This window comes from Cervus elaphus, chromosome 9 (assembly GCF_910594005.1).
Source record: "Cervus elaphus chromosome 9, mCerEla1.1, whole genome shotgun sequence".
Classification (NCBI taxonomy): Eukaryota; Metazoa; Chordata; class Mammalia; order Artiodactyla; family Cervidae; genus Cervus; species Cervus elaphus.
Genome location: NC_057823.1, coordinates 72,173,149 through 72,198,398, shown reverse-complemented (window position 1 = coordinate 72,198,398; position 25,250 = coordinate 72,173,149). Strand labels below are relative to the sequence as shown.

Here is a 25,250-nt window from a genome sequence, read left to right as displayed (position 1 = left end):
GATCCCTTCCCAGTTGTTCCTTATCTTTTTAGGTCCTAGACCTTATTGAGAATCTACTGAAAGCAATGGACACATTGCTTTATTCCACACTTTTTCTGAATTCCTAGTAGGGGATCCTTCGGTGACAAATTCTTGGCAGGGCCCCTTGATCAATTGATTGCCACCCTGATGCTTCTTATTTTTGTTTGCTCCTGCTAACTTTATCTTGGTGTAGCCTCTACTACTCTTGAGCAACAGATCTAATTCAGTGTTTACCATTCATTGTGGAGGAGAACTTGCATAGAATAAAGTAAATGGATGCTGGCCTTTTTTGTCCTCCTGGAGTTCACAGTGTAAGATGGATAATGGAAGTGTGCATCTGAGGATGTAGAGAGAATTGTGCCTGACATTGAACAGTAATGTGAGTTAAATAAGGAAACACATAAATATATGACATAGGTCTCGTGTTTCTCTGACTTCCTCTTCTTCCTCTTTTGGGTTCTTTGAACCAAACCATCAAACCTCTTTTGGGGGATTTTCACTTGTGGTGGCCACCAAGTTCAGAAAGGTCTAAAAGAAGTGGTGGGAACCTTTTTCCTTGGGGGCATCTAAAAATTGTATCTGGACAAAGTGTTATAGCCAAGCTTTGGAGTAGACAGATGGGGCCCCTGGGGAGCAAGGCAAGGAAGTGATGTCAGAGAGTGATCTCTGCCTTCTCTGGCAGAGGTGACTGGGCAGAACCCAGGGACATGTTTGGGAAATTGTGTGACATCACTTTAGGCCCTGTGGACATGGCGGAGGAGGGAGGCATGTGAGAAAGAGGCAGTTGGCTTTGCCCATCTCTATCGTGTCCTGAGGAACACTGGGACAGGAAATGCCCAGCGTTTCTCTACTGTTTACTGGACGCCAGACCCACAGATTTGGAAGGCTGCCTTGGGAGTCATGAAAAGATGAAGGGAGAAGGAGGAGGAGCATTGGTTTTCTGCCTCTTGTGGGACTGCCCTGGTAAGTGCTCGGGGATAAGGTATGTGGAAGATTTTGTAGAAACTTTTAGATAGGGGCTTCCCTGGTGGCTCAGACAGTAAAGAATCCACCTGCAATGCAGGAGACGTGAGTTTGATCCCTGGGTTGGGAAGATACCCTGGAGGATAGCATGGCAACCCACTCCAGTATTCTTGCCTGGAGAATCCCCATGGACAGAGGAGCCTGGCGGGCTTCAGTCCATAGGGTTGCAAAGAGTCGGACATGACTAAGCGGCTAAGCACATAGCACAGAGCAGTTAGGGCATGGTGTGTATTACAAGTTCTTGGAAAGGCTTCCAAATATCTCCCTAATTCTTTAGAGTACTATCCCTTTAGACATAAGCATTTCCCTCTTCCAATAGCCCTATGTTAATTAACTATGAGTATAGTTACGCATCAAGCCTGTGTCAAGCTAATTTACAGGCATCATCTCATTTAACCCTGCAAACGACACTTTTGTAGAAGACACTATTGGATCCAGTTCATAGATGAGGAAACTGAGGATAAGAGTGATTTATTAACTTGCTCAAGATTATTCAGAGAGGATTAGAACAGAGGTGGTTTGATTCAAAGGTGGCACTTTTCACCTCTCAGATAACCTGAGTTTGACTGTAGGCTGACTTCACAGATAAAGTGACAGGAATTTCTGGGTATCTCAGCGGGTCAGAGACCTTGGTCAGAGAGACAGAAGTTGTTCTGGTCTGTGTGCTACCACACAATGTGGGCCCTTCTCTGGGTGAGATCTGAGGACTGCATCTTTCCTGCTAACCCCTCCCTGGGAACTTCAAGTGAGGGCAAGAGCTTGTATCAAGCTTGAGCCTTACTTCTTCCAAGAAGAAGCATAGGGGACCCAATTTAAAAATTGCCTTTAAGGACTACAAAAGTTATTAATCTTACGATGGCAATCAACTGTTGTCTATTTGTCTATCTCAGAGAGAGAGAGAGACAGAGAGACAGAGAGAGCAGATATAGCCTCCTAAGACAGCATGAGAGATGTCAGTTAGACCTAAGGAAGTAGCTTATTAAACATTGGGTTAAATTCTAGTTGCTGCCATTTCCTAGCTTTATCACTTTGGGACTTTGTTTAGTTAAGCTTCTGTTTATTTGTAAAATGTGGATTTTAATTATTCTTATGAGGATTAAATGAAACTTTGCCTGGTCCTAGAAAGCTCTCAGCTGGTTATTGTTGATGTTCTGTATATCTTAAAAACATATAACAGGATTCTCAGTATCTGGAGCATGTAGGTACAGTTTTCCTAGCTGATCTCTCACTGATTCTTTCAAACCCTTACTTGCCAGTTGACATAACTGATTTCTTTTTTCTTTCCTTATAAATACTCCTAAACAAACAGTGGCTGGAAAAATAACATAAAGGACACTAACATTTGTTGAGAGTTTTCTGTGTACTAGGCTGGAGTTATGTGCTTTATATGTGCTATTTCATTTTAATACAAGCATTTTGGCCGGTAGGTGGAAATAATATACCTGGCCTTTGAAAGGCAATTTATGAGACTGACTCTACCACACCTAGAGAGCTCAGGACCTGCTGGAAATATTTCTTCACACAGAGACTCAAAACGAGGTTGGAGACCACCAGTATGAGTGTTGGTGCCTTGGGGAGAGGGTGGGGTATGTGGGTGGTGGGTTCTGTGAGCTTGCTGTGCAGAAGGAAAGGGAAACAGCTTGGCCCAGCAGGCAGGGCAGTCTGTAATTCTTGGTCTCTGGTAGAATCAATGTCAACAGGAGTTTTCCATATCAGACCAAAGAGGCTCACAGACTATAGAGGTGACCATTCATGCCCTAGAAAGGCAGAGAAGGAAGGGGAGACCTACGTGAAACTCTACTGGCCCCCAAAACTGCAGAGAACCAGAGTCATGAGAAGGGAAAGAAGAAGGGAGGGAAAAGGGCAGGGAACAGACTTCAGTAAATATATATTTTCAAATAAATCCCAGGAGTGGAGTGAAAGGTAAAAAGAAAAAAAAAAAATTCAGGGACTTCCCTGGTGGTCCTGTGGCTAAAACTTTGCACTCCCAATGCAGGGGGCCCTGGTTCTATCCGTGGTCAGGGAACTAGATCCCACATGCCTCATCTAAAGATACCACACATTGCAACAAAGATCAAAGGTCTCATGTGCTGCAAATAAGATCCAGCATAGCCAAATAAATAAATAAACAAAAATAAATATTAACAAAACATTCATAAACCTTAAAAAAAAATCAGCCTAGAGCTATTTTCTCTCAAGTCAGTCTGGGGAACTTGTTCCTAAAACAGCTGGACCAACTTCGGGTATAAAAGCTCAGACCTTTTGTTGTCACCTGAAAACTTCAGTAGGTTCCTTCACTCAGTCTGGAGGACTGCCCACTTTATCTCTTCTTGGTGTTGCTCCATTGGGAACCTAGGAATTTAGAAAGAAATGAAGAGCCACTTAGCAGGTAAAAGTTTGCCTACCCAGATGCTCAAACTTTACTGAGCATAAAAGCCACCTAGAGTAGCCTTAAAATGCAGATCTTGGGACCTAGCCCCAGATACATATATATATTTCATATACACACACATACACACACACACGCATATATATATATAAAATTTTTTTTTGAGTTGTGAGTTAAATTTTATTTAGGAAGACAGCATTTCAGACAGCTCTGAGAAATAGCTCCAAAGAGGTAGAGGGGAAGGTCAGTACATATGTGATTTTGGTGAAGGGGGAGTACATGCAATCAAGCATATATTTTTTGCAAGAGGTTTCTGTTAGTCACAAGGAGCAGACATCACCATGAAGAATTTTAGTTCTTTTCTAGATATGAGGAGGTACTAGAATTGTAGCCCAAGGTACTTTGATCCAGTAGGTATGAAGTGAGGTACAGGAATTTATATTTTTCACAAGTAACCCATTTTTCATGTGTCTTCTGCTGCAGATCAGCAGACCACATTTTGAGAAACATCATTTTAGTCCATCATTCCCATTTTATAGATCATCAAATAGAGGCCAGAAAGTACAAATGACTTTGCTGAATGTCTCATAGGTGGGTTCTTGGAGGGTGTAGGTCTTAGCCCTAGATTGTCTGCATACCAGTACTACTAGTCTTGCCTTGGCTAACCCATTAAAAATGACTGGCCTCCACTTGCTGTGGTTTATTCCTTTCCAGGGGCCCATGGTTCTTCACATCTCAAGTCAGGGGTCAATTCCTCAGGGAAGATTGTCTTTCCCCTCCCCACCCCAGTCTAGGTGAGTTTCCTTTATTCTCTGCTCTCAGAAAACCACATCTCTCTCCTTCATGGCATTCCCCCTGGTTTGTGTTTTATACTCACACTTTCATGTGATTACTGGATCAATATCTGCCTCTCTCTCTAGACTTCAGACTCAACGAGAGCAGGCATATTGTTTCTTTTGCTCATCTGAGGAGCCAGTACACTGTCTGATGAATCCTATATGCTCAATAAATATTTATTAGATGAGTAATTGAATGAGTGAATGAAAAGGGCAGGTTGATTTCAGCCTTAACTGAAACTCAAAATAAGGAAAAATTTGTGAAACTTTTGTCCTTCAATGGACTTTCTCTAGACACTTTTTTTTTGTTCTTATTTTTGACCCACTTTTTTGATCCCAACATCTAATCCCATCCCTAAAACCAGAGCTTCCTGTAGGCAAAACTGTGTAGAAGGAAGTTTGATTTGTTTGATTGTCTGTCTTTCTTTATTCTTTCTATTTTTCCAGTGAATTTTGTGCTGGAAAACCGTTCTCCTCCTGCAACCTTCCCTTCCTTTCAACTCTAACACTTGTCCAAGATCCCAATGCTCTCTGACAGGTATGAGGTGATATATCACTGTGGTTTTGATTTGCATTTCCCTGATGATTAGTGATCCTGAACATCTTTTCATGTGTCTGTTGGCCATTTGTATGTCTTCTTTGGAAGAATATCTATTTAGGTCCTCTGCCCATTTTTAAATTGGGTTGTTTGTTTTCTTGATATTGAATTGTGTTAGTTCTTTGTATATTTTGGATATTAATCTCTTACTGGATAGACTGTTTGCCAATGTTTTTCCTATTCAGTAGGCTGCCTTTTTATTTTACTGATAGTCTTCTTTGCTGTGCAAAAAGCTTTTAGTTTGATATAGTCCCATGTGTTTATTTTTGCTTTTGTTTTCCATCAAAAAGACAACAAATAAGTGTTGGCAAGGATGTAGAGAAAAGGGAACCCTCTTGCACTATTGGTAGAAATGTAAATTGGTGCAGCCACCATGGGAAACAGTATGGATCTTCATAAAAATTTAAAAATAGAATTGTCATATAATCCAGCAATTGCACTTCTGGGTATTTACCCAAAGAAAACAAAAATGCTAATTAGAAAAGATATATGCACTCCAATGTTCACTGCAGCATTATTTATAATAGCCAAGATACAGAAGCAACTTAAGTGCCCATAGATAGAAGAATGAATAAAGATGTGATATATGTATACACACACACACACACACCCCCAATGGAAAATTACCCATCTAATAAGAAAAGGAAATCTTGTCATTTGTGACAACATGGATGGATCTAGAGTGTATTATGCTCAGTGAAATAAATCAGATAGAAAAAGATACTGCATGATCTCACTTATATGTGGAATCTAAAAAACAAACAAAACAAAAGGAAAACAGACCAATAGGTACAGAGAAGAAACAGAATGAAGAGAGATGATGGGGTAGACAAAATAGGAGAAAGGGATTAAGAGGTACAAATCTGCAGTGATAAAATAAACAAGTCACAGGGATGCAATATCCAGCACAAGGAACACGGTCAGTACTGTAGTAATGACTCTGTGTGGGGACAGATGGTTGCTAGCCTTATTGTGGTGATCATTGCATAATGTATGTAAATGACAAATCATTATGGAGCATACCTGAAACTAACATAATATTGTATAGCCACTGTATTTTATAAAAATAAAATTCCCAGTGCTCTCAGATTGCTTCCAGACACCCCTAATCCTGATCTTTCTAACCCTCTGTTCCTGATCAAAGTCTACCTGTCCAATGTCCTATTTCCTGAATGCCCTGTGCATATCAGGACAACTCTTTAAAGTGACAGCTTCCTGTCAACAGTGGATAATCACCTAATCTGTTGTTCCTTATCCTCCCCTTTAATCTGATCATCATTCTCTTAACCTAGGAGCTGGTCGGACCTTTGATATTAGGAATCATCCTCTGTGGAGCCCAAGAAGCAGTGATAGGAGGAGGTTTCTAATGATCAGCAAGTGTTTATTGAGCCCTGTGTTAGGGTCTGAGGGACATATGAAAATGACAAAGAGTATTTCTTCTTCATCATCTTTGATGATTTCTAATTATCAAAGATCTCCCAAGGATCTTTATGGGAAGGCAAGCATTCAATAATGGTGCAGGAGACTTTAGTATTTAGTTGCTTGTTGGTAAAGCATCTGCCTACAATGCAGGAGACCTGGGTTCAATCCCTGGGTCAGAAAGATCTCCTGGAGAAGGAAATGGCAACCCACTCCAGTATTCTTGCCTGGAAAATCCCATGGACAGAGGAGCCTGGTAGGCTACAGTCCATGGGGTCGCAAAGAGTCAGACATGACTGAGTGACTTTACTCCAAATAAATTATGGTAACAATCTTATGAGTTTAAATCAGATGATGTGTATAACACACTTTGTATTAGGCTGGACACATAACAGGCCCAGTCATTAATGTTAATTCTTCTCTCTTAGGGAGGGAGAGATTTCTCAGGGCTGGAGTCAGCTAACTGGTCTCCATTGAGGAGGGCACTCTTTTAGTAGCTCTGGGAGCATGTTCAACTTCTGAAGAAACTCTCTCAACTACATAACTGTGCCCATTTTTATTCAGAACTGATTTCTATTAAGCAATAATCACAGAAAAAGAATATATATATATACATATACATTTGAATAACTGAATGACTTTGCTGTATACATGAAACTAACACAACGCAGTAAATCTACTTCAGTTAAAAAAAAATTACAAACAAACAAAAAAATACTGAACTTCCCTGGTGATCCAGTTGTTAAGAATCTGCCAGTGCAGGGGACATTGGGTAGATGTCCACAGGCCTGGGAGCAACGAAGCCTGTGCACCACAACTACTGAAGCCCACTTACCCTAGACCCCATTCTCTCAATCAAGAGAAGCCACCACAATGAGAAGCTCATGCACCACAATGAAGAGTAGCCCCTGCTTGCTGCAACTAGAGAAAGTAGCAGTTGACTCTAGAACAATGGGGGTGGGGAGGGGAGCTGAGGAGGAGTTTAGGGGTCAGGACAGGAGGGTTTGCAGTCAGCCCTGGTCTTCTGTATCCATAGATCAATTGGGGATTGTGTAGTTATGTTACATAGTACATATTCATGGGGGAAAAAAAAACCCTGTGTAAGAGTATCCACAGAGTTCAAAGCTATATTGTTCAAGGGTCTCTTTACATTCAAGTGGATCTCTTGGACCCAGCTGATCTGCACCTTTTTACTTGCTGTATGTACACAGAAGGGGTGAGAATCATAACTGGAAGAGACTGCAGAGGTTGTGTGACCCTTCTCTCATTTACAGATGGTGGAATTGAGGTCAGACAAGTGACATGACCATGGTCACTCAGAGTCAGAACTGGGACCGAGGCCTCAAACATCCAGCCCCAAATTCTTAAAATTCAACATACCTAATATAAAGGGGATGACAGAGGATGAGATGGCTGGATGGCATCACCGATTCGATGGGCATGAGTTTGAGTAAACTCCGGGAATTTGTGATGGACAGGGAGGCCTGGCGTGCTGAGATTCATGGGGTCGTGAAGAGTCAGACACAACTGAGCTACTGAACTGACTGACTGACTGAATGTAACTATATATTATTCACATTATTTAACCACTAAGCAAATGAAAATAGCTTTTTAAAAATTATCAAACTATGTGCTTATGGTAAACCTCTGGAAAGGATAGAAAACAAAAGAGAAATCAACATCTTATTCCACTATCCAGAGAGAGCATCTCTGTAAACATTTTGGCAAATGTTTTAAGACCACACACACACACATCCTGCTTGGGCCCTTAGCCTCCATTCCACATCCCTTTGTGCCCGCTGCTGTCCACTGGGCTTAGGCTGACCCTCCCTTCCAGCTCTAGAAGTGGACACTCTGACCCAGTCAGAGCCAATGAGAGCCCAGGGTCTCCTTGTTCATGGGATTTGAGGATTAGACTACAAAGCATTTAGAGTAAGGTCTGGAAGCATTCCAGCCATCATGCAACGACAGTGAGGGCACCTGTCTAGCTCTGCAGCTGAATGGAGCTGAGTGATAGTGTCTGTCCTTCCCCTAGGATTTAGTAGAAAAATCTCTGTGCACTATAGTAACTAGCTGGCTATTAACCAGTGACTTTGATCTCGGTAGAAGCACTTTGAGCAAGTCACTTTATCTCTCTGGGCCCAGTTTCCTCATCTCTAAAGTGGGATAAATACTTTGGAGATTATAGTGAGAACAAGTTACTATTGAGTACCAATAATAATGATGACATTTACAACTGCCTCTGTTAATTGTTTGCTGTGATCAGGACTTAAGCCAAGCAGTTTAAAATAGTGTTTCATTTACTCCTCACACCTGCAGAGAGTAGAAGGGGGATCTGCCTATGCTTGCCTGTGTAATGGTGAAGGAATGAAGTACAGAACCAGATTCCAGCTGCCCTGGTTCCTGTCACAGTCATTTGCTAACTGATCCCTTCTGTCTCTCTGAATGTCTGGTAGGAGGATCTTGGTGAGTATCAGAACCTCTTGGCTGGAGGCCACCTTTGCCCTCTACAGGGGACAGGACCTTGGTTCCAAACTAGAGAGAGGGAAGTGCTGGCTGGGCTGTCGCCGGGAGGCTGGGACACAGGCCAGAGCCTTCTTTGCAGTGCCCCTCTTTCTGGCTCGGCCCCAGGGTTCCCTAAGTAACCACAGGGAAGCAGCACAGATTTATGGCCCCGCTGCTCCTGAGCAAGTACCTGACATGTTCTGTCTGAGAGCGATGGTGTCTGGCTCCAGATGACTCATCAGGAGGAGAACAGACACATGCAGGCAGTACAGAAGGAAGGAAAACCCACTTCTCACCTCCCTGAAGCTAGGAGACCAAGAGGAATCACTCTATCACACAGACTGTTCAAAAGGCAGATGTTCAAGACTCCCACTTTATAGAAGGGGACATCTGTTCCTTCATGGATTACATGAACATTGGTTGAGCATTGTGCCAGGCTGGGTTAGACCATGTGGGGAACACAAACAAGGAAAAAACATAGACTCTGCCATCAACAATACTGAAAGAAGACATGAAACAAGGAACCATCACCAGGGAGGGATGTCAAAGTGTGGCAGGGCTCCAGAGAGATAGCATGTCAATCATTTGTATTTAAGTAGGTTCAACTTCACTTCACCTTATTCTTTTAGAATCTAGTAGGTGCTGAGGATAGCCAAGATGAACAAGAAACCCTTCAAGAAACTTTTAGAAGTGTTGGGATGAAACAGAGAAGTCAGGACATTTCTCTCTCATCCTTTCTCCATAGCTCCTGCTGACCAGACAGGTTCAACAAAGTCTATCTCAGTGTCTACCCGCTACCTCCACCTCCACCTCCATCTATACATACATTTCTCAATGGCTTGCTATATACCAGCATGAACTTGCTATAAAGTATTATGCCTAAGAGATTTAACTTACAATAGCAAATAAATATGTAACACCTAGGAATAACTTTAACAAGAATGTACAGGACCTAAATGGAAAAAATGACAAAAGTTTAGTAAGGAGCATGAAAGAGGACTTGAACAAATGGAAAGATGTATTATGCTTCTGGAAGTCTTGCAAAGATGTCAATGTCCCATAGTTTAATCTATTAATTTAAGGCAATTCCATCCAAAATATCAATGGGATTTGGAAGGAATTTAACAAAATGATTCCAAAGTGCTTCTGGAAGAATAAATGCTTAAGAATAGCCTTTTTTTTTTTTTTTTCCCATAAAAGGAGGGCCACGTGGAGGGAATTGCCCTACTAGATTAAAATGCTGGATGATGAGACTGGCAGAGGGTAGGCTGGCAGATGACTGGAAGAGCATAGATCATCTGAAACAAGATCAACTATGCATGAAAATTAATATGTGATAAAGGTGACATTTCCATTCTTTACAAATGGTGTCAACTTTGGATATTTGGAAAAAAATAAAGTTAGAGCTTTACTTTTCACCTTACATAAAATATAAATTCCACACAGTTAGAGATTGAATGCGACCATCTAAATCATGAAAATACTAAAAGAAAGCATAGGTGCATAGTTTTAGCCTCTTAGGGTTAGGGAAATTCTTTTTAGCAATGGCATTAACATCAGAAACCATAAAAAAAAAGAGTATGACTATAAATAAAAATGTAAAACTTATGTGGCAAAACCTCCTGCATTATCAAGTTAAAACACAAAGGATATATTTAAAATATACATTTGAGTTGTTTAAATAATAGATAATTAACATTAGATATTTATTTTTTCATTTATTTTTATTAGTTGGAGGCTAATTACTTTACAATATTGTAGTGGTTTTTGCCATACATTGACATGAATAACCCATGGATTTACATGTGTTCCCCATCCTGATCCCCCCTCCCACCTCCCTCCCCATCTCATCCCTCTGGGTCTTCCCAGTGCACCAGTCCTGAGCACTTGTCTCGTGCATCCAACCTGGGCTGGCAATTTGTTTCACACTTGATAATATACTTCTTTCAATGCTATTCTCTCAGATTATCCCACACTCACCTTCTCCCACAAACTTTAAATGACACAATGGACCAGCTAGACCTAATTGATATCTATAGGACATTTCACCCCAAAACAATCAATTTCACCTTTTTCTCAAGTGCACATGGAACCTTCTCCAGAATAGATCACATCCTGGGCCATAAATCTAGCCTTGGTAAATTCAAAAAAATTGAAATCATTCCAGTCATCTTTTCTGACCACAATGCAGTAAGATTAGATCTCAATTACAGGGAAAAAATTATTAAAAATTCAAACATATGGAGGCTAAATAGCACGATTCTGAATCACCAACAAATCATAGGAGAAATCAAAAAAGAAGTCAAAATATGCATGGAAATGAATGAAAATGAAAACACAACAACCCAAAACCTATGGGACACTGTAAAAGCAGTGATAAGGCAAAGGGTCATAGCAATACAGGCTTACCTTAAGAAACAAGAAAAAAGTTAAATAAATAACCTAATTCTATACCTAAAGCAACTAGAGAAGGAAGAAATGAAGAACCCCAGGGTTAGTAGAAGGAAAGAAATCTTAAAAATTAGGGCAGAAATAAATGCAAAAGAAACTAAAGAGACCATAGCAAAAATCAACAAAGCTAAAAGCTGGTTTTTTGAAAAGGTAAATAAAATTGACAAACCGTTAGCCAGACTCATCAAGAAACAAAGGGAGAAGAACCAAGTCAACAAAATTAGAAATGAAAATGGACAGATCAAAACAGACAACACTGAAATACAAAGGATCATAAGAGACTACCACCAGCAGCTATGTGCCAATAAAATGGACAACTTGGAAGAAATGGACAAATTCTTAGAAAAGTATAACTTTGCATAACTGAACCAGGAAGAAATAGAAGATCTTAACAGACCCATCACAAGCACAGAAATCGAAGTTGTAATCAGACATCTTCCAGCAAACAAAAGCCCAGGACCAGATGGCTTCACAGCTGAATTCTACCAAAAATTTAGAGAAGAGCTAACACCTACCTTACTCAAACTCTTCCAGAAAATTGCAGAAGAAGGCAAACTTCCAAACTCATTCTATGAGGCCACCATCACCCTAATACCAAAACCATACAAAGATGCCACAAAAAAAGAAAACTACAGGCCAATATCACTGATGAACATAGGTGCAAAAATCCTTAACAAAATTCTAGCAAACAGAATCCAACAACATATTAAAAAGATCATACATCATCTAAGTGGGCTTTATCCCAGGAATGCAAGGATTCTTTAATATCAGCAAATCAATCAATGTAATACACCACATTAACAAATTGAAAGATAAAAACCATATGAGTATCTCAGTAGATGCAGAGAAAGACTTTGACAAAATTCAACACCCATTTATGATAAAAACTCTCCAGAAAGCAGGCATAGAAGGAACATACCTCAACATAATAAAAGTTATATATGACAAACCCACAGCACACATTATTCTCAATGGTGAAAAATTGAAAGCATTTTCCCTAAAGTCAGGAACAAGACAAGGGTGCCCACTCTCACCACTACTATTCAACATAGTTTTGGAAGTGTTGGCCACAGCAATCAGAGCAGAAAAAGAAATAAAAGGAATCCAGATAGGAAAAGAAGCAGTAAAACACTCACTGTTTGCAGACGACATGATACTCTACATAGAATACCCTAAAGACTCTACTAGAAAATTACTAGAGCTGATCAATGAATACAGTAATGTTGCAGGATATAAAATTAACACACAGAAATCCCTTGCATTCCTATACACTAACAATGAGAAAACAGAAAGAGAAATTAAAGAAACAATACCATTCACCATTGCAACAAAAAGAATAAAATACTTAGGAGTATATCTACCTAAAGAAACAAAAGACCTATATATAGAAAACTATAAAACACTGATGAAAAAAATCAAAGAGGACACAGATAGATGAAGAAATATACCATGTTTGGGGATTGGAAGAATCAATATTGTGAAAATGACTATACTACCCAAAGCAATCTTTCAATGTAATCCCTATCAAACTACCAACGGTATTTTTCACAGAACTAGAAAAAATAACTTCACAGTTTGTATGGAAATATGAAAAACCTCGAATAGCCAAAGCAATCTTGAGATAGAAGAATGGAACTGGAGGAATCAACCTGCCTGACTTCAGGCTCTACTACAAAGCCACAGTCATCAAGACAGTATAGTACTGGCACAAAGACAGAAATATAGATCAATGAAACAAAATAGGAAGCCCAGAGATAAATCCACATACCTATGGACACCTTATCTTTGACAAAGGAGGCAAGGATATACAATGGAAAAAAGACAACCTCTTTAGCAAGTGGTGCTGGGAAAACTGGTCAACCACTTGTCAAAGAATGAAAATTTTCTAACACCATACACAAAAGTAAACTCAAAATGGATTAAAGATCTAAATGTAAGACCAGAAACTATAAAACTCCTAGAGGAGAACATAGGCAAAACACTCTCCGACATAAATCACAGCAGGATCCTCTATGACCCACCTCCCAGAATATTGGAAATAAAAGCAAAAATAAACAAATGGGACCTAATTAAACTTAAAGACTTTTGCACAACAAAGGAAACTATAAGCAAGGTGAAAAGACAGCCTTCAGAATGGGAGAAAATAATAGCAAATGAAGCAACAGACAAAGGATTAATCTCAAAAATATACAAGCAACTCCTGCAGCTCAATTCCAGAAAAATAAATGACCCAATCAAAAAATGGGCCAAAGAACTAAACAGACATTTCTCCAAAGAACATTAGATATTTAAAAAATTCTTTTGATCAATCACAAAAAGGTGAGTAACATTCAGTGTAAAAATGTGAAAATGATATGAATGGATAAATCATAAATAAAATACATGAATGATCAATAATCATATAAAATTTGTATATTAATAAAGGACATGTAAATTGTATACAGTGGAAATGAGAAATAGATTTAAGGGACTAGATCTGATAGACAGAGTGCCTGATGAACTATGGATGGAGGCTTGTGACATTGTACAGGAGACAGGGATCAAGACCATCCCCAAGAAAAAGAACTGCAAAATAGCAAATGGCTGTCTGAGGAGGCCTTACAAATAGCTGTGAAAAGAAGAGAAGTGAAAAGCAAAGGAGAAAAGGAAAGATATACCCATTTGAATGCAGAGTTCCAAAGAATAGCAAGGAGAGATAAGAAAGCCTTACTCTCTGATCAGTGCAAAGAAATAGAGGAAAACAATAGAATGGGAAAGACTAGAGATCTCTTCAAGAAAATTAGAGATACCAAGGCAATATTTCATGCAAAGATGGGCTCAATAAAGGGCAGAAATGGTATGGACCTAAAAGAAGCAGAAGATATTAAGAAGAGGTGGCAAGAATACACAGAAGAACTGTACAAAAAAGATCTTCATGACTCAGATAATCATGATGGTATGATCACTCACTTAGAGCCAGACATCCTGGAATGTGAAGTCGAGTGGGCCTTAGGAAACATCACTATGAACAAAGCTAGTAGCAGTGATGGAATTCCAGTTGAGCTATTTCAAGTCTTGAAAGATGATGCTGTAAAAGTGCTGCACTCAGTATGCCAGCAAACTTGGAAAACTTAGCAGTGGCCACAGGACTGGACAAGGTCAGTTTTCATTCCAATCACAAAGAAAGGCAATGCCAAAGAATGCTCAAACTACCACACAATTGCACTCATCTCACACACTAGTAAAGTAATGCTCAAAATTCTCCAAGCCAGGCTTCAGCAAAACATGAACCGTGAACTTCCAGATGTTCAAGCTGGTTTTGGAAAAGGTAGAGGAACCAGAGATCAAATTGCCAACATCTGCTGGATCATCAAAAAAGCAAGAGAATTCCAGAAAAACATCTATTTCTGCTTTATTGACTATGCTAAAGCCTTTGACTGTGTGGATCACAATAAACTCTGGAAAATTCTTCAAGAGATGGGAATACCAGATCACCTGACCTGCCTCTTGAGAAACCTGTATGCAGGTCAGGAAACAACAGTTAGAACTGGACATGGAAAAACAGACTGGTTCCAAATAGGAAAAGGAGTACGTCAAGGCTATATATTGTCACCCTGCTTATTTAACATATATGCAGAGTCATCATGAGAAACGCTGGGCTGGAAGAAGCACAATGGAATCAAGATTACCAGGAGAAATATTAATAACCTCAGATATGCAGATGACACCACCCTTATGGCAGAAAGTGAAGAAGAACTAAAAATCCTCTTCATGAAAGTGAAAGAGGAGAGTGAAAAGTTGGCTTAAAGCTCAACATTCAGAAAACTAAGATCATGGCATCCAGTCCCATCACTTCATGGGAAATAGATGGGGAAACAGTGGAAACAGTGGCTGACTTTATTTTTTTGGGCTCCAGAATCACTGCAGATGGTGATTGCAGCCATGAAATTAAAAGACGCTTACTCCTTGGAAGGAAAGTTATGACCAACCTAGATAGCATATTAAAAAGCAGAGACATTACTTTGTCAACAAAGGTCCATCTAGTCAAGGCTAGGTTTTTCCAGTGGTCATTTTTGGATGTGAGATTTGGACTATAAAGAAAGCTGAGCACCGAAGAATTGATGTTTTTGAACTGTGGTGTTGGAGAAGACTCTTGAGAGTCTGTTGGACTGCAAGGAGATCCAACCAATCCATCCTATAAGAGATCAGTCCTGGGTGTTCATTGGAAGGACTGATGCTGAAGCTGAAACTCCAGTACTTTGGCCACCTCATGCGAAGAGTTGATTCATTGGAAAAGACCCTTATGCTGAGAAAGGTTGAGGGCAGGAGGAGAAGGAGTTGACAGAGGATGAGATGGTTGGATGGCATCACCGACTCAATGGACATGAGTTTGGGTAAACTCCGGGAATTGGTGAAAGACAGGGAGGCCTGGTGTGCTGCGGTTCATGGGGTCGCAAATAGTCGGACACAACTGAGCAACTGAACTGAACTGAACTGAAATTGTTTAACCATGATATCTGGTTTTTACCTACTGGGCAGATAGTAAAGAATAAAACTGAGTTTTAAAAGTCTGAAAAGGGTGAGGAAAATTGATTGTTTCATACAGTGATGGTGGGCATGTACTGGCACATTACTAAGGGGCATTTGACAATATACATCAAAGGGCTTGAAAATATTAAAGTCCTTTAACACAGCACCCCATTTGTTGAAATTTATCTTAATAAAACAAGCAAACAAATGTGTAGAGATCTGTCATCATGATTTTTTATATAAAAGCAAAGACACACACACACACACACACACACACACACACACACACGCTTGCAACCTGATTGGAAGCAGCTTAAATGTCTGCCAAGGGGGAACTGGTTAAGAACTGGTTTATTACCATAAACCCACACAGAGAATGCCATGAGGGCTTTTAATGACAATGATGTAGAATCATGTTGTGTATATTTAATGACATTTTGCTCATCAAATATTGAAAGTGAAAAAAACTAGGATGCCACACTGTAAATGGCTCAAATTTACTTTTATATAAATGTTTAGATGCTTTAAAAAGAGGTAATAAGCAGATAGACAAATATTAGCTGAGATTGTGTCTGAGTAGGTAGAAAGATTATAGGTGATTTCATAATTTTCCATATTTTCTGAAGGTATTCTTTTTTTTTTTTTTTCAAACAGCAGGCCTGTAATCAACTATCTCCCTCCCCCTGCAAAAATTATTTTGAAAGGATGAAGTCAATTGGAGTCAAATCTACTGAATAATATAGGAATCAAGATGGAAGGCTTTTTTGCTTAGAGATCCACTAAAGCTGTACTTACCTATTTCCCCACAAACAGTTTGGCCTATTTTGTTCCTTCTGCTAGAAGTATTCAAGTTTCCTTCCACTTAATAATCCCAGTCCTCTCCACTGATTAGAGTCCTACCAGCCTTGGAGGGTTAGCTAATTCCCTGTGGACCTCCCTGGCCCTTGTAGCTGGTTCTGCTTGCTCCTTCCTCAAATTCTCCCACAGCAGGTCCGGCACTGTCCAACACAGCTCCAGCACTATCCACACCTGCCCCTGGGTGTCACAGTTTATTTGGAACCTGTCCTATTCCCCTGTCTTCACAGGAGATTCAAGATGGAGTTCTGCAGAATGGGATGAGGGTGGGGAAGCCCCAACTGAGAGAACAAAAGACATCAAGTTGAAAGGTAGGTCACATCTAGGAAGGTCTAAATGCAGGAATCAGGGAGTGACCAAATCTGGCTGGGTAGACTTAAACTGGAACCAGAGACGTGAAATCTACCAGGACCATGTGCTTTTAAGGACCCTTGGTTCTAGAAAACTAGCTCCAAGTAGATTAAGCGAAAACAGCAATTTACTGTGTTAGTTGAGTATCACAGGCAATTTAAAACCTGGCATGTATCTGCACTTCAGGAGCAATTGGACTCAGGGTTCAAGACCCTTTGAATAACTCCCCACATAACTTATTTCATCTTTGTTTCTTTCCACAGGATGAAACCCTCTTCCTGTGATTTACAAGAAGAGAAACAAGGCCACAAAAAGTCCTAGTTTTTATACCTTAGCACGTGGGCAGCCACAAAAAGCCTGGGGCCTTTACATCAGTCTTGCCCCAAAACTTCCATGGAAGGTTTCAGGTAAATCTGAGGGTCGGGGTTTATATATGAACCAATCAGTTGTCACTAGGCAATGGCTTCTGTCATTGGCTAGGCTTTGGTAGGTGACCAGTCCTGAACCATCAATACTGGCCAGAGAAAGGGCATCACATCCTTATGCGATGGCACCCATGGTGACCATACAGATAAGAGAGGAACAGTTCTTAGTAAGAAGGTGCCTTGCAGGTATTTACTTCAGAGCACGTAAGGATCCAGAATGGAATGAAGGAAAGAAGAGCCTGACAGTTTGCCTAGAAAACCACTTAACATTTGAAATTTTTTTTTTTATGATCCAGCCAGCATATAATGTTTGGTTTGATCGGACACCTGCCTAATTTTTTCCTTCTAAATTATAAATGCTTTGAAGTTCTGGGCTTTTTTGTTGTCATTGTTGTTGCCCATCTCTCAGTGAGAGATTCTCTCCCAAGTCTCTAGCTTAGCTTCTATTCATTGATACTAACATCAGATAGTGAGGAAACTCCTAAGCAAAAGGAGCAGTCAATAATGCCAGGATAATGTCATAGAATGTTTTAAGGATTAAATGAGGTAACATATAAAATCCTTAGATAGTGACTGGCATCTTGCAAATGGTCAATAATTAGTAATAAAAATTATAATAAAATATTTAAAAATCACCTTGTTGGAATATATAAACATATGTTTAACGTGCTAACAGCTTCTAATGTCTATATTCTTGATTTAACCCCTAGGTTATGAACATAAGTCAGAGGCATAATTTGCTGAGTATAATCGATAATTAGATGCTTTTCAGATGGTGGGAATGTAAACTGATACAGCCGTTATGGAGAACAGTATGGATATTCCTTTAAAAGCTAGGAATAAATCTACCATATGATCCAGTAATCCTACTATTGGCATATACCCTGAGAAAGCCGCAATTCTAATAGACACACATACCCCAAAGTTCATTGCAGCACTATTTACAATAGCCAGGACATGGAAACAACCTAGATGTCCATCTATAGATAAATGGATAAAGAAGATGTAGTACATATATATAATGGAATATTACTCAGGCATAGAAAGACTGAATCTGAGTCAGTTCTAGTGAGGTGGATGAACCCACACCTGTTATACAGAGTGAAGTAAGTCAGAAAGAGAAAAACAAATATTATATATTAACTCATATATATGGAATCTAGAAAAGTGGTATTGACGAACCTATTTGCAGGGAAGGAATGAAGATACAGAAGTAGAGAATGGGCTTGTAGACACAGTTGGGAAAGGAGACAGTGGAATGAGTGGAGAAAGCAGCATCGATATATATGTACACTATCCGATGAAAACTAGATAGCTGGTGAGAAGCTGCTATATGACACAGGGACGCCAGCCTGGTGCTCTGTGATGACTTAGAGGGGTGCAATGTGGGGAAGGGACGGGGCTCAGGAGGGAGAGTATATATGTATAATTATGGCTGATTTGCACTGTTGTATGGCAGAAACCAACACAATATTGTAAAGCAATCTTCCTCCAATTAAAAAAATTTTTAAGTATATAAAAAACCTGTTAAGCATATGGCTCTCCCACCAAAAAAGATGCTTATCATAGTTTCAATTGTGTCACACCCATGCACACACACACACTCTTTCTGGGGATCAGGTTCTGTGATCTAGTGACTTTTAAAATCTAACGGCATAATTCTCTGTTATTATGCTTTATGACTATTTCAGGAGTCTCTCTCTCTCTCTCTCTTTCTCTCTCTTTTCCCCTGCTTTCTGTGTTCACAGGAAACCGCTGAACTTGTTGGGTTGTGGTGGTGAGAGGGGTCAACAGGGACAATTCTTCAGTAGTTCTTATGGGTGATGCAGAAGCAGCCAAATATGTTTGATAGAATTACAGACCAGCATAATTTGTTTCTTTCTTTAAAAATGTTTAAAAATATTATAGTTGATTTATAGTACTGTATTAGTTTCAATATTTTAATAAATTATAATCCATTTAAAGTTATTATGAAATCATGACTACCTTCTCTGTGCTGTATAATACACTCTTGTTGCTTATTTATTTTATACATAGCAGTTTATGTCTCTTGATCCCATTCCACTATCTGGCTCCTTCCCCTCCCTCTCCCTCCTGGAACCACTAACTGTGTATCTGTGAGTCTGTTTCTATTTTGTTATATTTGTTCATTTATTTTATATTTTAGATATAAGTGATAACATATATCAAATATAGTATTTGTCTTATTTTACTAAGCATAATATACTTTAGGTCCATTCACATTTTTGCAAATGACAGAATTTCATTATTTTTTATGTCTAGTACTATTTCACTGCATATATATGTGTGTATATATATATATATATATATACAGTATATATATATATGGTATATAAGATGTGATATATATATATATCCATTCATATGTTGATGGACACTTAGGTTGCTTTCATATCTTGGTTATTGTAAATAATGCTGCATGTCTCAATAAACATTGAGATGCATGTATCTTTTCAAATTACTGTTTTCATTTTCTTTGGATATACACTCAGAAGTGAAATTGCTGAATCACATGGTAGCTCTATTTTTAGTTCTTTGAGGAAATGCTGTACTACATACATTAGTGGCTGCACTAATTTACAATTTACATTCCCACCAACAGTGTATGAGAATTCCTCTTTTTCCACATTCTTGCCAACATTTGGTATTTGTAGACTTTTTGATGATAGACATTTTGACTGGTATGAGGTGCTATTTCACTGTGGTTTTCATTTGCAATTTCTCTGATGATTAATGATGTTGAGCATTTTTCCATGTGTCTGTTGGCCATCTGTATATCTTCTTTGAAAAAAATGTCTATTCAAGTCTTCTGCCCATTTAAAAAATTAGGTGGTTTGATTTTTTGATATTGAGCTATTTATATGTTTTGAATATAAGCTCTTTATTGGTCATATAATTTGCAAATATTTTCTCCCATTCAATAGGTTGTCTTTTAATTTTGTTGATGGTTTCCTTTGCTGTATAAAAGCTTTTAAGTTTGATTAGATCCTATATGTTTATTTTTGCTTTTGTTTCTTTTGCCTTAGGAGACTAATTCAAAAACATATTGCTATGATTTATGTCAAAAAGTGTCCTGCCTCTGTTCTCTTCTAGGTTTTATGGTTTCAGGACTTACATTTAGGTCTCTAATCCATACTGAGAGTTTGTTTTTATTTTTTTGGTATATGGTGTGAGAAAATGTTCTGATTTTATTCTTTTACATGTAGCTGTCCCATTTTCCCAGCACCACTTATTGAAGAGACTGTCTTTTCTCCATTGTATATTATTGCCTCCCTTGTTATGGGTTATTTCTGAGTTCTCTGTTTTGTTCTATTGATCTATATGTCTGTTCTTGTGTCAGTATCATAATATTTTGATTGCTGCAGCTTTGTAGTATAGTCTGAAGTCAGGAAGCATAGTATCTCCAACTTTGTTCTTTTTTTCTCAAGATTTCTTTGGCAATTCAAAGTCTTTTGTGGCTCTATATAAATATTAGTATCATTTGTTCTAGTTCTGTGAAAAGTGTCATGGGTATTTTGATAGGCATTGCATTAAATCTGTAGATTACTTTGGGTAATATGGACATTTTGACAATACTAATTCTTCCAACTCAAGAGCATGGGATATCTTTTCATTTCTTTGTATCATTTTCAATTTCCTTCATCATTGTATTGTATTTTTAAGAGTATTTTATTCTTTTTGATGCAAATGTAAAGGAGTTATTTTCTTTATTTCTCTTTCAGACAGTTTGTTATTAGTGTATAGAAAGGCAATGGATTGTTACATATTAATTTTGTATGCTGAAACTTTACTGAATTGATTTATTAGTTCTAACAGTTTTTTGATGGAGATTTTAGGGTTTTCTATACATAGTACCATGTCATCTGCAAATAGTGACAGTTTTACTTCTCCCCTTCTCATTCGAACCAGTGCAACTGGTGGAATCATAGGCAGAAACAGTGGAGATACCACAGACCAGCCTTGCCTAGGGCTTCTCTGACTGTGGTTTGCCATCCTGGCCAGGGAGGAAGAGGAGAGAGGGAGGGAGAGAGAGAGGGAACAGGGAGGGGTGGTGAGTGTTATTAGTTTGATGGCATTGGAATCACAGCTGTGCCAGCCCCTGGGCTCTCAGGCATACTTGTTTTTTCAGGCGCCAGTGTCCCTTGTTTTTATCCTGCTACTGAGCATTTTATAACTGGATAAGAAAGAGGTGGCCAAACTACTTATATATCCATGTAGATCAGAGTGACAGAGAAGGTCCCAGCAGGAGGGGACTTTGAAGATCATGGACCCAGACTATTCAATTTATAGATGAAAGCTCTGGGGGTCTGGAAGGAAAATCTTGACTCAAATGTTTACCAACAGGGACAGGTCTGGGTCCTTTTGAGGACCTAGATGGGACAACTCTGTGAAGAGTTACCTGTTGGCATTTGACCTTGAAGAGAGGTGGACATAGATTTCAGGAAACTTGGAAGATCATTGGAGGAGACATTCCTGGAGGCAGAGAAAGTTTTTAAAATCTGTTTAAATGACTACCTGTTTCATCCACAGGTGGGGCTGGTCAAGACAGCCATAGGAGCCAGTGGGAGAGGCTGAGGAGTTCAGGGAAATAGCCCCTAGAGTCCAAAACACTGCACTTCAATTCCAGCTCTGCCACCTCCTTGCTGTGTGACTTTCGGTCAGTTGCTTGATTGTCTGAGCCTTGATTGCCTCCTCAGCTGCATGAAGATAATAAAGCTGTTGTCAAAAGGTTTCAAAGGGTTTCTGGGAGAAAAATGAAAGGAAACAAATGCAAGCAATTTCTAAACTGCCCATATTATATAAATCATTATTTGGGACTTGGACAGAGTTTGGTTACATGGAGCTTTTTTTTTTAATCTATTTTTATTTATTTGGTTGTACCGGGTTTTAGTTGAGGCATGTGGGATCTAGCTCTCTGACAGGGATCAAACAGTGGCGCCCTGCATTGGGAGCACAGTCTTAGCCACTGGACCACCAGGGAAGTCCCACATAAAGTTTTTTTTTTAATCACTTCAGAAGGGAATTCTTGGATTCTTATGTGCTGGGCACTGAGTTAGACACTTCCCCCAATCACTGAATATGTTTAATGATCCTGCTTCTGTCTTAGCAACCTGGAGGAATAAGATGCTTGATCTGCCCTGTGCTAGGCAGTACCCTCTGCCCTTGAGAATTTTGTCCAGGGGGATGTTACATCTGAGATTCCAGTGGAGCATGGCTGATGAATGTGTTTCCTGAGATGATCACATCAGAAAACAAGAATGGGTTTGACAGATAACTTAATGTGCTCTTCAACATGTGGTTGGTTTTACATTATATTAAATTTTCAAGCCCTGTGAAATAAGGGATTCATGGGTCGCTCTTCTTCCTCCCCACCCTTCCACACCCACATTCACTGAACAATAGAGATCATCAGATATTCCCTCCCTTCCCTGAGCACACACCTTCCATCTGAGTCAGGAGTATGCTGGAGAATTCCAGGAACACATTTAATCACTTAAAATTGGTGCCATCAATCTCTGGGGAACTGATACAAAAGCTGGGAATTATAGCAAATGTTCTTCCGGAAGCACACTGCTGAAAAGATATCTCTTTTCAGGCTCAGGTTTGGTTTCAAATCCAAGGCTTTTAACATTTTAAGTTTATCTGAACTGATCTTGAATAACTGAATTGAATGTGTTTTCTCTTCTTTCTTTGCCTATTGATAGCTTGTTTATTGAAACAGAAGAACGTTCCATTTAAAATTCATTCTTTTGAATTCTAGATAATAGAATCAGAAATTCTTAGTTCTGCTTAATCTGTAAGTAACAGGAATGTTCTCTAATGATTCCACAAATCTTTACTGAGATCCTTCTCTATGCCAAGCACTATACTGGGAACTGGGATACAGGATTCATGGGTAGATGCTCAGCCATTCTTTCATTAATCTATTCATTAATTCAAGAGGTATTTACTGAGTACCTCCTGCAGGTGTCAGGCAATGCGCTATGTGAAGGGGACATAGAGCTGAACAAGACAGAGATGATCCTGCTTTCTTAGATCTTACAGTCTTTAGGAAGCACTAAAACATGGGCTGTGCCTTCTAGGAGCTCTCAGCTTGGTGGATGAAAAAGGCAGAGCCACAACACCTGCAAACTACTATGCAAGAACTTTAGCAGAGCTGTGTAGCAGAGCACTCTGGAATGCCAAAGGGAGGATGGGAATGATATTGGGGAAGGCTGCAGTTATAAATATTGAATGCAAGCTTTGAATGTCTGGGAGATGAGTATGAATTCCAATTCTACCTCTGGTTGCTCTGTGACCTCGGCTGCCCCTTGTCTTCGTGTCCTTTTTTTTATTTGTGAAATGAAGGTAGTTGTGTCATCTACCCCAGGGCTGTCAAGCTTGAACAAGGCCATATTTGTAAAGCACTTAACACCGTGCCTAGCAGCTACTTCTCTTCTTTCACCTTCAGAGTTCATTCTAGACACATTCCTAGGAAGATGAAGACTCCTTTGGGTCTAAGATGGGGGGTGAGCTGGGGAAATAAGTCCATTTGGTCTTTGCTGCCATCCTGGTCTAGAAAGGCAATGCCTGGCAAGAGGAAGAATACTGGGCTCAGGCTGAGTTCCAGTTGTTGGCCTAGGTCAGCATTTCTCCAAGTATGGTCTACATAGATAACTTTAGGTGGTGTGGAGGCCAACATTTTTATGTGTACTACAAAGACACCATCTTTCCATTTATGGTGGTTCTATAATGCTTCCTTTAAAAATAAATTTATGTAAGTTAAACAAACTGATTTGATTTAAAGGAGAACCCTAAGGACAAACCCTAAGGCATGTGAACAGGGTAAAACCACAAATAGTACTTTTCTGTGGGGATCTGGGAAAAAACTGGCCTAGAGCGAGGTTCTGAGTACCGGTTCTCCAGTCCCAGTCAAATGGAAGTGACAGCATTACATCCCAGGGAGTGGAGGCTTGACCCGAGACAGTGTGTATGAGGGCCCTGCACGGTGCTTCAGGTAAGAACCCATCTTTGTGAGGCTGCTCTGTCACTGCCTCACTCAGGATTATATGATCCTCTTTTGATTATCTGCATAGTCTGTATCACTATCTAAAATTATCTTGTTTACTGTCCTCCTCTGTGATTCTGAAATTACAAACACCCTGAAAATGGAACATTGAAAAAAAAATGGGTTTGGCACTCATCAGTTTGTTCTTGATATAAATTTTCAGTTTTTGTAACAAAATCTGACCTGAACTGATGTGAAACTATCTGTCTCCTTAATTTATCCGCCTTAGCATAAATGTGGAAGTATGCAGCTACAGAGATGCTAAAGTGTTTGGTTATGAAGAGCTGGCCCAGGCTCTATGGGGTATAAAGGATCTTATGAAATTTGAACAATATGACCTCTCTAAAATGTGAAAAATTTTCTATCCCCCCAGAAAACATCTGGTGGTGACTGTTTCAGATAAGGGATTGTGGCTCTCTAGTTGTTTGTTTCCCCAACCTGAACACATACCCCAAGGGGCAGGGACCTCATTTGTTTTATTTAATACTGTATCTCCAGGCCTAGACCAGAGGCTGGAAAATAGTAAATTCTTGGTACATGTGCATGGACCAAGACACTGAATAGATGTCTCCCTATGAGCCTGGCTCTGGTGAGGGAGTTTCTGGCAGTTCAACAAGGATGGCTTTGGGCTGGCTGGCCCCTTGCAGAAGTAGGTTGCTGCCTCTTTTGGCCATGTGAGGCGTGAGCCTGAGACCCCTGAAACCAGGTCTGCCTCAGATCTTGGCTCTAAGAGATACTTGGTTTACTTGGGGTGGTCCAAATGGGACAAGCCTTTCCAATCTAGACTCCCATAGCATTT

At 39.6% G+C, this 25,250-nt stretch overlaps 1 long non-coding RNA gene across 2 annotated transcripts in view; it reads left to right on the top strand.

Annotated features, from left to right (window-relative positions):
- Positions 1-770: 770 nt before the first annotated feature.
- LOC122700510 overlaps positions 771-25,250 on the top strand; it is a 42,267-nt gene continuing 17,787 nt past the window's right edge. The window contains exons 1-4 of one of the 2 annotated variants that reach the window (XR_006342788.1): positions 771-984; positions 8,606-8,752; positions 16,837-16,917; positions 17,221-17,364. This is a non-coding gene — a long non-coding RNA (uncharacterized LOC122700510). The remainder of the gene's footprint in view (positions 985-8,605; positions 8,753-16,836; positions 16,918-17,220; positions 17,365-25,250) is intronic. The other variant, XR_006342787.1, reaches the window with a different exon arrangement.